Source organism: Spinacia oleracea, chromosome 6 (assembly GCF_020520425.1).
Source record: "Spinacia oleracea cultivar Varoflay chromosome 6, BTI_SOV_V1, whole genome shotgun sequence".
Lineage (NCBI taxonomy): Eukaryota > Viridiplantae > Streptophyta > Magnoliopsida > Caryophyllales > Amaranthaceae > Spinacia > Spinacia oleracea.
Window position 1 is genome coordinate 139,372,275 of NC_079492.1, and position 13,411 is coordinate 139,385,685.

The window sequence follows — 13,411 nt, forward strand, 5'->3', positions numbered from 1 at the left end:
GTAAGGAGTCCTTTTATGTCGTGGCAAAATCGATAGGTTTACCTAATAAGTTCTTAGACGTACCTATCAACCAAGAATAGTTTCTAGACTATTAGCAAAAGGCTTTTGCTTACCTAAGATGTTTTAGGATTAAGTCGACAAACTGTGCTTAGTTCTTCAATGATTTTAGGATCTTGGAATCATTTTATTCACACCTGCCGGAACACATAACTTGAATAAAATGCTTAATAAACATTGAATTATGCATGTGTGCTAGAATTTAAGTTTATTAAGAGAAACTGTGAATGGTTATTTATTTGTTTATTCTTTTCAATTGTAGTTTTTAATATGGCAAACAACAATCAAAACATCATCATAGGTTCTGAGCTTATGGTCAAGCTGAACCTGGCAAATTTTCTTGAATGGGAAGCTAAGCTAGTTGAAATAGTCAAACTCAATGGACTTGAGTATGTACTGTCACATCCCATGCCAAGCTACTATGCCAGAGACATGACCCCTGAGAGATTTTACGCCTGGGATGCGGATCTCAAAAAGGTTATGAGTCTCATGCTGAACAATATCCCTGATGATTGGGCTAGAAGGTTTGTAGCCTATGAACCTTTTACGCTCATCAAGAATCTGAGGGATATCTGTCGTGGAAGCACAGAGGACAGGGACCTGAACGTCCATGAGTTGATTGAATCAATGTCTGGTCTAAAGGTTAGTTCTCCCAACAGGTGTTATAGGATGGAGGTCCAAGAAACACATGTTCAGCTCCTTCGCACTAAACAGAGGGTAGGCGTCCCACTGAGGTTCCATGTGGATCTTATGCGTTCATACTTTGATCGCCTAAGTCTACTAGGAACACCAATAAGCGAAAGGATGGCAGTCTCTATCTTGCTCAATTCACTACACAGTGGGTTTGGTCGCTTCAAGCAACTATACCTAAGTGAACCAAGAGAAGAAACAGTTGCAGAATTTGTTCACCTTGTCAGAAAGGCTGAAATAATATTGGACTGTGAAGCCAAAGATTTACTCAAGGCTAGAAGGAGACCGTTCAAGAAAGGTGGAAAGTCCAAGGGCAATGCTAAATCAAAGCAGGACAAATCCACATCAAGCTGTCTTTATTGTGATGGAATAGGCCATTACAAAAGAGAATGTCCAAAGCTAAAGGAAGATCAGAAGAACGGAACAGTCGTTCCATCTTCAGGTATTTTCGTTATAGACTGTATACTTGCTAATTCAACTTCTTGGGTATTAGATACAGGTTGTGGCTCACACTTATGTTTCAATCCACAGGGACTAAGAAGAAGTAGAAAGTTAAGCAAGGGTGAAGTCGACCTACGAGTGGGAAATGGAGCACGGATTGCTGCATTAGCTGTAGGAACATACTATTTGTCGTTGCCCTCCGGGCTAGTTTTGGAACTGGAAGAGTGTTTCCATGTTCCAAGTCTTACTAAAAACATCATTTCAGTTTCTTGCTTAGATGCTAAGGGATTTTCCTTTTTAATAAAAGACAATAGTTGTTCGTTTTATTTTAAAGAGATGTTTTATGGATCTGCTAGATTAGTCAATGGACTTTATTTATTAGATCACGACAAACAAGTATATAACATAAATACCAAAAAGGCCAAAAAGGATGATTCAGATCTCACCTATCTGTGGCATTGTCGATTAGGCCATATAAACTTGAAACGCTTAGAAAGACTTCAAAAGGAAGGAATTCTAGAACCATTTGACTTAGAGGATTATGGTAAATGCGAATCATGTTTACTTGGCAAAATGACAAAGCAACCTTTCTCTAAAGTTGGAGAAAGAGCAAATGAACTATTGGGTTTAATCCATACAGATGTATGTGGACCAATGAGTACAAATGCTAGAGGTGGTTTCAGCTACTTTATCACTTTCACTGACGACATCAGTAGATATGGTTATGTCTACCTAATGAAGCATAAGTCTGAATCCTTTGACAAATTCAAGGAATTTCAGAGTGAAGTAGAGAATCAATTAGGCAAGAAGATTAAGGCACTGCGGTCTGATAGAGGCGGTGAATATCTGAGCTATGAATTTGATGACCATCTGAAAGAATGTGGAATTCTATCAGAATTGACTCCTCCTGGAACACCACAATGGAACGGTGTGTCAGAACGGAGGAACAGAACCTTGCTAGACATAGTCAGGTCAATGATGGGTCAGGCCAAACTTCCATTAGAATTTTGGGGACATGCACTAAATACAGCTGCACTCACTATAAATAGAGCTCCGTCTAAAGCTGTCGAAAAGACTCCATACGAATTATGGTTTGGAAAGCCTCCAAATGTGTATTTTCTTAAGATTTGGGGATGTGAAGTATACGTCAAACGATTAATTTCAGACAAACTTCATCCAAAATTTGACAAATGTATCCTTGTGGGCTATCCAAAGGAAACAAAGGGGTATTACTTCTACAATACATCTGAGAACAAAGTGTTTGTTGCTCGAGATGGTGTCTTTTTGGAGAAAGATCACATTTCCAAAATGACAAGTGGGAGAAAAGTAGACCTCGAAGAAATTCGAGTCGAACAACAAACTCTAGAGAATGCTCAAGATGACATTCAGGATGAAACTCAGAGATCTTTAGAAGAATCTGGTGAGAATCATGGTCAATCTAGAAATGTTACTTCGCGTAGATCGCAAAGATATAGATCTCAACCGGAAAGGTACTTAGGTATTTTGACGAACGAGAGCTATGACGTTCTATTACTTGAAAGTGATGAACCTGCGACTTACAAACAAGCTATGACGAGCCCTAGCTCCAAGCAATGGCAAGAAGCCATGCAATCTGAATTAGACTCCATGTCTGAAAACCAAGTATGGGATTTGGTCGATTTGCCAGATGGCTACCAAGCCATTGGAAGCAAATGGGTTTTCAAACTGAAAAAGGACAAGGATGGGAAACTTGAAGTTTTCAAAGCTAGATTGGTTGCAAAAGGTTACAGGCAAGTCCACGGTGTGGATTACGATGAAACCTTTTCACCAGTTGCAATGCTAAAGTCTATTCGGATAATGTTAGCAATCGCTGCATATTACGATTACGAAATATGGCAGATGGATGTCAAAACTGCTTTCTTAAACGGCGTTTTAACAGAAACTGTGTTTATGACACAACCTGAAGGTTTTGAGGATCCAAAGAATGCTAAAAAGGTATGCAAGCTAAAGAAGTCAATCTACGGATTGAAGCAGGCATCCAGGAGCTGGAATATACGTTTTGATGAAGCAGTCAGTGACTTTGGTTTCATCAAGAACGAAGACGGATCTTGTGTATACAAGAAGGTCAGTGGGAGCAAAATTGCTTTCCTAGTATTATATGTCGACGACATATTACTTATCGGAAATGACATTCCTATGTTGAACTCTGTCAAGATTTGGCTTGGGAAATGTTTTTCGATGAAAGATCTAGGAGAAGCACAGTACATATTGGGCATCAAGATTTACAGAGATAGATCTAAAAAGATGATTGGACTTAGTCAAAACACTTATATCAATAAGGTGCTTGATAGGTTCAAGATGGCGGACTCCAAGCGAGGCTACCTACCCATGTCTCATGGAATGACTCTAAGCAAGAATCAGTGCCCAAAAACACTTGATGAGCGTAGACGAATGAATGGGATTCCATATGCATCATTGATTGGTTCAATAATGTATGCTATGATATGTACACGCCCGGATATTGCGTACGCACTCAGTGCTACGAGCAGATACCAGTCAGACCCAGGAGAGGCGCATTGGACTGCTGCCAAGAATAATCTGAAGTACCTGAAAAGGCGCAAAGATGACTTCCTGGTCTATGGTGGAGATGATGAATTAATTGTTAAAGGCTATACAGACGCAAGTTTCCAAACCGACAAAGATGATTTCAGATCACAGTCTGGGTTTGTCTTCTGCCTCAACGGAGGAGCAGTAAGCTGGAAAAGTGCTAAGAAAAGCACCATTGCGGATTCTACAACTGAAGCGGAGTACATTGCTGCACATGAAGCAGCAAAGGAAGCTATATGGCTAAGGAAGTTCATAGGTGAACTTGGTGTAGTCCCCTCCATTAAAGGACCAATAGCCCTGTATTGTGATAATAACGGAGCTATTGCACAGGCAAAGGAGCCTAGACACCACCAGAGAGTCAAGCATGTACTTCGTAGATTTCACCTTCTACGAGAGTTCGTTGAAAGAAAAGAAGTCGAGATAAGAAAAATTGGAACTGATGACAACATATCAGATCCATTGACTAAACCTCTGCCGCAGGCGAAGCACAACTCGCACACTGCAGCTATGGGAATCAAGCATATTGGAGAATGGCTTTGATGTCTCTGTTTAATGTTTTAAAGTTTTAGAGTTTAAATCTTTGTAAAACATTATTGGTTAATCATTCACAATAAATGAAGAGAATTCATTTTTCCATTTAATTTGTGGTTTATTAAATGATGAGTCCCTTCAATTTGACGAAATATTCAAGATAGACTGTCAAGACCAGTCCTGTGACTAAGAAATGTCTATCAAGTGAACTTGAATGTCAAAGGTTGAAAATGGTCCCTAGTCGGAGTTTTCTATAAAATTGGACGCATAGAAAATGTTAGACGACTAGAATGCAAGATGACTAGTAGTTCTGTTTCTTGAACTATGTGGACATGGCAATGTCATAATCATTTGCATAGATACTTACTTTGTGAAGACTAGTATCGGACAAGACCTATGAAACTTTACTGTAAGAGATGAAAATATGTCATAAGTAAATTTCATTAAAATTATTAGACACTAAATCCTCAATACCTGAGTGATTTGAGATTACTTGTTTGAGAACTGGTTGCTTTGACGTTGACCAACCGTCGCACCGTAAAAGGAGGCTATAAAGGTAACGCTCAGGTAATCACCTATCAAACGAAGTCTAATCTCAAGATCGCAAGATTGGGATTGTCCTCCCATAAATCGGGATGAGATGCTTAAAAGTTGTACAAGGCCACTCGGAGAGCTAGAAACTGTGAAATGCATGGCCGTGCTCGGATGAATCATAGCCTATGATTATCTGTTTATTTGATCAGTTGAACTCTGAAACCGAGGAACACCTCTGGACATAATAAGGATGACAACTCTTACCTTATGTTCAAGAGCAAGCATCGAGCGACAAAGGAATTAGGAAATGCACACTTGTCCCTAAGGACAAGTGGGAGACTGAAGGAAATAATGCCCTTGGTCCAAGTATGCATTCAATGTTAAGTCTAATAAATGCGGTTCAGTATTAATTAACAAGTTAATAATTCAGTGAGATCAAGTGAGCTGAATGCCTAGCTAGAGGCCGCTTCAGTTCAAGTGGAATTAATGATATTAATCCACAGCTTACTCTTGACTGAACCCGTAGGGTCACACAAATAGTACGTAAACGGATCAAGTATTTAATGGCATTAAATACTCCATCTATGGATATTCGGAATCGACGGATCTTGGTTTCAGTGGGAGCTGAGATCGTCACAGGCAAGAAAAGAATACTCCGGAAACGATGATATTGCCGGAAACGGAAATATGGATCGTATCGGAAATATAAATATTATCCAAGTCGTAGATGTTGCCGGAAACGGAAACATGGTACGTATCGGAAAATATTATCGGAAATAGAAATATTGCCGGAATCGGAAATATTGCCGGAAACGGAAATATTGTCTGAATCGGAAATATTATCGGAATCGGAAAATAATTCCGGAAACGGAAATATTAAATATTTGTTCGAAACGGAAATTAATTCCGGAATCGAAAATGTTAAATATTGTTCGTATCGGAAATGAATTCCGGAATCGGAAAATTAATCGGAAGCGCGTCGTACGAATTAGCATCGGACGAGCTTGCGAGACGAAGGCCCAGCACGAAGCCAGGCCCACGTCCAGCAAGGGAAACGCGCGCCACAACACGCCAGCCCAAGGCTGCGCCAGGCCCACCGCAAGGCAGGCCCAGCGCGCGCCCAAGGCTGCGGCAGTCGTGGGCTGCGTTGCTCCGGCTGTGCGCGCGCGCGCATGGCGCCCCTCGTGGGCTGCTGTGCGTGCGTGTGTGTTTGTGTTCACATACGAAACCTAAAACGTACAGGATTCGTTTAATGATTAAATTCCTAATCCTATTTGATAAATTAATTAAATAAGAGTTTCACTAGGATTCTAATTTAATTAATTCGTATCCTAGTAGGATTCCAATTCTCTTTCCATACCCCTATAAATATGTGGCCTGGGTTCACAATTTATAACGAGTTTTCAAGTATTCAAAGTGAGTTTTTGAGAGAAAATTCAGTCACATACCTTGCCTAAAAGTGCCGAAATTATTAGTACCTTAAGGGCGATTCTAGTTGGTCAATCTTAAGGCGGATCCGGACGTGCTGTGGACTATCTACGGAGGGACGACACTTGGAGTCCTAAAGACTTGTTCTTGTTCGGTTCGGGCGCAGCTAGGGAAGGCACGCAACAAAGAGTATGCATCTAAACTATGCTATATGATTATGTGTAAATAATATGTATTCCTGGCTAAATGGTTTTTCCGCATGATTTATGAATTGTCATATGTATCATAACCTAACACATAGATATTTGGGGACCTCATTCTGTAAAAACTCCTACTGGATGTAATCAATTTCTGATAATTGTGGATGATTATACCAGATTTACTTGGTTACATTTTCTGAAGCAGAAAAGTGATTGTGTTACTATCATGAGCAATTTCTTAAACATGGTGAAAACAAAGTTTGGAATGACAGTGAAATGCATCAGATCAGACAATGCTAAAGAGTTTTGTGAAGGTGACATGAAAAGATTATATCAGACTCTTGGTATTTTGACTCAAACTAGCTGTAGTCATACTCCACAACAGAATGGTGTTGTAGAAAGGAAACACAAGCATTTACTAGAAACAGCAAGAGCATTGTACATTCAATCTAAGGTGCCAGAGAGGTTTTGGGGAGAGTGTGTTCTTTGTGCTGCTTATTTGATCAACAGGATGCCTTTACAATCCTTAGATCTTGAAACACCTTACTACAGATTGTTTAAGCAAACTCCAAACCTCTCACATTTAAGAACCTTTGGTTGTCTTTGTTATGTATCCACATCTAAGGTTGGCAGAAACAAGATGAACCCTAGAACAACTCCTTGTGTGTTCATGGGATACTCTACTACTCAGAAGGGTTACAAAGTACTGGAGATAGACACAAATAGATTCTTTGTAACCAGAGACATCCACTTTCATGAGAAACATTTCCCCTTTCATCTCTATCTAAAACACAGCCTTTCACCTTCTCCATATACTAATGCCATCTATTTACCTAGCTTCATGTCACCTACAACTTTTGATCCACCTGATTTCACTTCTTCTGCAAACATATTTTCACCTCACTCTTTGCCTGTACATTCACAACCACCCACAGAATAAGCCACACCTACAGATTCTATGCATACACAGTTCAATTCTTCTCCATCTCCAACAACAACAACTCCTTCAAACACCACTCAAACTTCTAATAACTCTAACTCTTCTTTTGAACCCCACACAAACACCACTCATTCCACAGACTCCACTTCCAGTTCCTCCAATTCACCTCTCCCTTATCCTATTATCAGACAATCTGCAAGAACACATAAACCACCAGGTTACTTAGATGCTTATGAGTGTTTTGCAGTATCATCCACCAACACAAACACCCCTGTTGTCACCAAGCATTAGTGTAATCTAGTTTCATATGTCACATTTCCAGATGAATTTCAAGCTTTTTTGTCTCAAGTTTGTACTATCACAGAACTAGTGTCCTATACTCAAGCTGCTAAACATCCATTATGGCTTGAAGCAATGAAGAAAGAACTGGAAGCCTTGGATAGAAACTACACTTGGGAATTGGTGGAATTACCAAAAGGGGAAAAGGCTATAGGGTGCAAGTGGGTGTTCAAAGTGAAATTTAAATCAACAGGTGCACTGGAAAGGTGCAAAGCAAGATTAGTGGCTAAAGGGTACAACCAGAAGTATGGTATTGATTATGAGGAAACTTTTAGTCCTGTTGTGAAGATGAGTACTATAAGATGCTTGCTAGTAGTTGCAGCAAGTAGAAAATGGCCTCTTTTTCAGCTAGATGTCAATAATGCTTTCCTACATGGGGATCTCAAAGAAGAAGTGTATATGCAGATGCCTGAAGGGGTAGACAATCCAACTAACAAAGTTTGCAGATTGGTTAAATCCATCTATGGTTTAAAACAAGCCTCAAGACAATGGCATGAGAAGTTGTTGACTGCTTTAGAGACACAAGGTTTCATACAATCCAAGCATGACTACAGTTTGTTCATCAACAAACAAAATGGCCACATCAACATTGCAGCAGTTTATGTAGATGACATCATTTTGACAGGCACAGATGTTGCTACACTGAAAGCATTAAAGGCATATCTCCACCAAGAGTTCAGTATTAAGGACCTAGGCAGGTTAAACTATTTCCTTGGTATGGAGGTGGGTTATACTACAGATGGGATTATTCTGAGTCAGAAAAAAGTTCACTGGAGAACTTATTGAATTTTGTGGTTTTGATACCACTAAGAGAGCAATCACTCCTTTGCCCATGAATGTTAAATTATCAAACACAGAAGGAGAGTTCTATTCTGATACTGAGAAATATAGGTCTCTAGTAGGAAAACTCAATTTCCTAACCCACACAAGACCTGATCTTTCTTATGCTGTCCAAACTCTCAGTCAGTTTCTCCAGAATCCTAGAGAACACCATGTGGCAGCTCTGCATCACACTCTAAGATATCTAGCATACACTGAAGGTCAAGGGATATTGTTGAAAGCATCAGATGTTGTTAGTTTACAAGCATTTTCTGACTCAGATTGGGCATCTTGTCCAGATACTAGAAGGTCAGTCACATGGTACATTTTATTGCTTGGTGGATCACCAGTCTCATGGAAGTCTAAGAAGCAAGGGACAGTTTCCAAATCTTCTGCAGAAGCTGAATATAGAGCAATGGCAGCAGCTGCCTCAGAAGTAACTTGGATTGTCAACCTGTTAGAGGATTTGGGAGTTCATCATTTGAAGCCAATCACCTTACACTGTGATAATCAGTCAGCTCTCCACATTGCTAAAAATCCAGTGTTTCATGAACGCACTAAACACATAGAGATTGACTGTCATTTCACCAGAGATAAGGTTTTGGAAGGGCTACTGCATCTAAATTACTTGCCTACTAAGCAACAATTAGCAGATATCTTCACTAAGCCATTGTGTTCTGCACAATTTCAGACACTTCTTTCCAAGATTGGAGCTTGTGATGCTCCATCTTGAGGGGGGATGTTGATTATAGCATCATCATTTCATGCATACTAGTAGTTTAGTGTTGTTGCTTTCCTAATGCTGTTGTTTTACTGCTGATGCTGCTTTGTCAGCACACAATCAGCAAGTTAGTTATAAGTTTGTTATAACAAACTTTAGAAGAATCTAGATCCCTAAGCTGTACTATATATACTTCATTGCTGTAATAATTATTGGATCATCAAATACAGAAAATCAGAAACCAAATTCTGCTTTCTTCTTCTTCTCTCAATCAATACTTTTCTATTCTGTTTCGTTTTTCTTCTGAGACATAAAATATTTCACACCTTTTCAATGTTATATTTTAGATAAAAGTGAAAAAATTATCAATAAACGTAATTTATACTCCTTCCGTCTCTTTTTGTTCTTTACGTTTTTCTTTTTGGGTATTTCAAAATGTTCTTTACATTTTCTTTTATATTATCACATAAATGACTTAGTATTCTATCAAAATTTGAGTCCAATTATTATTTTAACCAATTAAATTCATTGGGTCATTTAATCTCTCACATTTTTCCATTGGGACATTAAAATTTTCTCATTTTCCAATATTACAATTTTGATAAAAGTGAAAAGATTATAAATAAACGTAACTTATCTTGTTTAAATAGAAAAATTGAGTAATCTCAATGCAAATTAATTAATCGTTAAAACGCGTGAAAAATATCAAACGTAAAGAACAAAAAGAGACGGATGGAGTATTATTTAAATAAAAAAGGGAGGAACTTTATCAACATTAATTAGTTATAAATCGTGTACATGATATCAAACGTAACGAATAAAAAGGAAGGGGGGGAGAGTATCTTTTACAATAATTTACATTCTATAATAAAATTATTTACGTAGTATTAAATGTTGGAGATGATGATCTTCAATGACTAATGGTTGTTTATTTATTAGTAGGTTTATGCGACCCAAAGAAAGATGCATGGGCCATGATATGAGTCCATGACTAAGCAATCACTTTCTGTTGCATAAATATAACACGTTTTATCACGTATACTCCAAGCAACATATGTTAGAAATTCACTACACTAATATGTTATTGCAAATGAGAGTAACTTTTGCAGTTTCATGAGATCATAAACCATAATTTTCTAAAATTTGTATCCAATGGAATTGCTACATTCTGTAAGCCTCGATCATTTATTAAATTTGTATCCAATGGAATTGCTACATATAGTAATCTTGGTTTATGAATCATGAGATCACCCTCATCATTTATTAATACATGCTTCATCAAATAATTTTGGTTTTCAGCATCCTAAAGATTTCGAGCTTCCACACATAGGATTAACTAAGTAAGGCTTGAGTATTTGACTCACTTGGTAAGAGTCGTATCTTAGATTAGAGGTTTATGGATCTATTTGTTATAACCAAACGCGTGCCACGAACGATTGGGAACAAACCCCGCGAATACAATATAGAACAAATAGCAAAAACAATAATAAAAGACACAAGTGTTTATGAGGAAATTTAGATTTCCTCCCCTCAAATATTATCGTTGATGATTCCTCTCACCAATGTATTTTCCCCTCTTATTTTCTAGCTAGGCCTAAACCCCCTTTTATAGGCTAAACTAGAAACCCAAGTCTACTAGAATTATACTTGCTCCCCAAGTCTAAATAATTCTAGAGATTGTTACCTACCAAAATATATCTACTTTCCTAATTACAATTCTAATTAAACTAGGAAAACAAGATATTAAATCAAACAAGTCCGTTTCGTATTTTTGTCAACTTAATTAAGTTGTGTTTATTTCCTAACACTATTCCTGGCTTGCTGCTAAGGTGTTTTAGGTTTCTCTTACTTTTTCCCTACTCTAAGTACTTCACACACAAATAATAATCTAAAAAAATCGTGGGGGTTGAGTCTAATGTCGTCTGTTGAGGTTGTTAGTCTTATTACTATAAGTTGTCAAATCGTGATGTCATTGATTATAAATCGGCTCTAATTAGTTTAAGTCTTGTTAGAAAATGATTTACTTATGATGAGCGTTAGATCGGGTTAGTTTTTAACATAGTCACGTAGTATGATCGATTGAGGATGAGAAGACGGGTTGCAAAGAGCACAAAAGCTTTAGAAGGCTTTCGGCAACGGGTGGAATAGTCAAAGGTTGCATTTGCTTTGACAGGAAACTAAAGAGACTTTGGTAGGCCCAAAATTCTGCTAGAAGGAGACAAAATGAATCACCAACGTTTAATCAAATATTCAAAGGAAATTTTTGATGGAGAGTTGATTACTATAGCTACCCGTACCAGTTCACTACTTGTATACTTTGTAAATTAATTAAGAGAAGCTAATTTTTTTGTTAACTTCTTAAGAAATTTATTTGGTTATCACTTTGACGTTTATATTCATGTAAATGGTGATTAACCGAGGAAAGATTATCTCGTAGAATATCATGTAAACGGTAATTAATCAAGGAAAGATAATCTCGTAGAATATCAGATAAGCCACTTTTCATGCTCTATGGGAATTTCAACGTACCAAGGAAGTTTTAGAGCACGTACATTGGTTGGCTCTTCAAAAGACCTCTTGGAGGGCTTTCCACTCTCTCTCTACCATTATCTCTCTACAAGATACACTCAAGAATTCATTCCTAAAAACACCCCAACATTGGTGGGTTCTTCAAATGAGCTCTCCAATATTTTTTTTTTACCATTTGGTGGTCCCATGTCAATTCTTCATTTATTTTATATATATCAAACAATGTTAATACTCCGTATTTATTGGTAATAACTAATAAGTTAAGTAATTATGACAGAAAATTTTAGGTTACTGCAATATTAATAATAATTAGATTTTATTTTCAACCAATGGATTAAAAAGAAGAAGACAAAATAATTTTAGTTGCAAATAAATAGCCCAATATTAGACTTGTTAAATACAATAGGGAAGGAAAAAAGAAAAAGTAACAATTATTGTAGATTTTCCGTAAAAAAATATTAAACATATTGGTTTTTCATTTTATTGAATCATAAATATTAACTTAATTGTATTTTTATCCAAAGTTACTATCTACTTAAAAAAAAGTTACTCCTCAATTTTCAACAAGAACCAACTCTTGGAGGGCTCTTGGGCAAGAGCTATCTTGAAGTAGCTCGAGCTACTCAAGGAGCCCCTCAAGAACCACTCAAGAGCCTCAATGTTGGCCAAGAGCTAGTTCTTATTGGAGAGCTACTCCAAGAGCCCCGACATACATGCTAAGAACTTGTCATTTCTCCTATCATATTCACCAAACAACTTGTCACAATATGCGCTCCATAGGAACTCAACCCCAACCAAGTACCAACCCCTGTTTTGCTTGCAACCAAAAAGTATTCCTTCGTTTTTAAAAGTTGTTCATTTTTCACGATTTGCATAGTTTCCATTATTACACATTTAAGCATTACACCGTACTCTGTACTCTGTAGTATCTTACCCCGCAGTACGAATCACGACTTTACTGCTCATCAGAGAAGAACAACTTCCACTTGCATGAGTTTAGGCCTTGATCAATCTAAAACCATCAATAAACTACGCCCATTTTAGTACCATCCGAAAAAAAACCATCTCAAACAAACCCACCATGGTTAATTGGTAGGGGTGCAAATGAGCCGAGTCGGTCAATAAACTACTAGGGATCGGGCTCGTTTAAAGCTCGTTCATGTTCGTTCATTTATTAATCGAGCCGAGCTTGAACAACGTTTGAAGCTCGCTTAATAAACGAGCTTGAACATGAACATAGGTATTCTCGTTCATTTATGTTCATGAACAAGTTCGTCTAGTTATGTTATGTATCATATTTTACCATATATACGTTTTTCAAATATAAAATAAGAATCATGTTTTTGACTTTTGAGATCTACTACTATAATAGAATAAAAATATTTTGAAATAAAATTTTAATTGCTAAATTGTGCTCTTTGACTCTTTCTAAATTATTAGTTTGTTTATCAAATAAAGTAATGTACTTTAATCTTTATTATTAGATATGATTATAATTTGTTAGACTTTCAAGTGGTTATAATCTAAAGCTCGTTTAAGAAAACTCGTTCATGAAAAAATCTCGTTTATAAACTCGGCTCGAATAATAAATGAGTC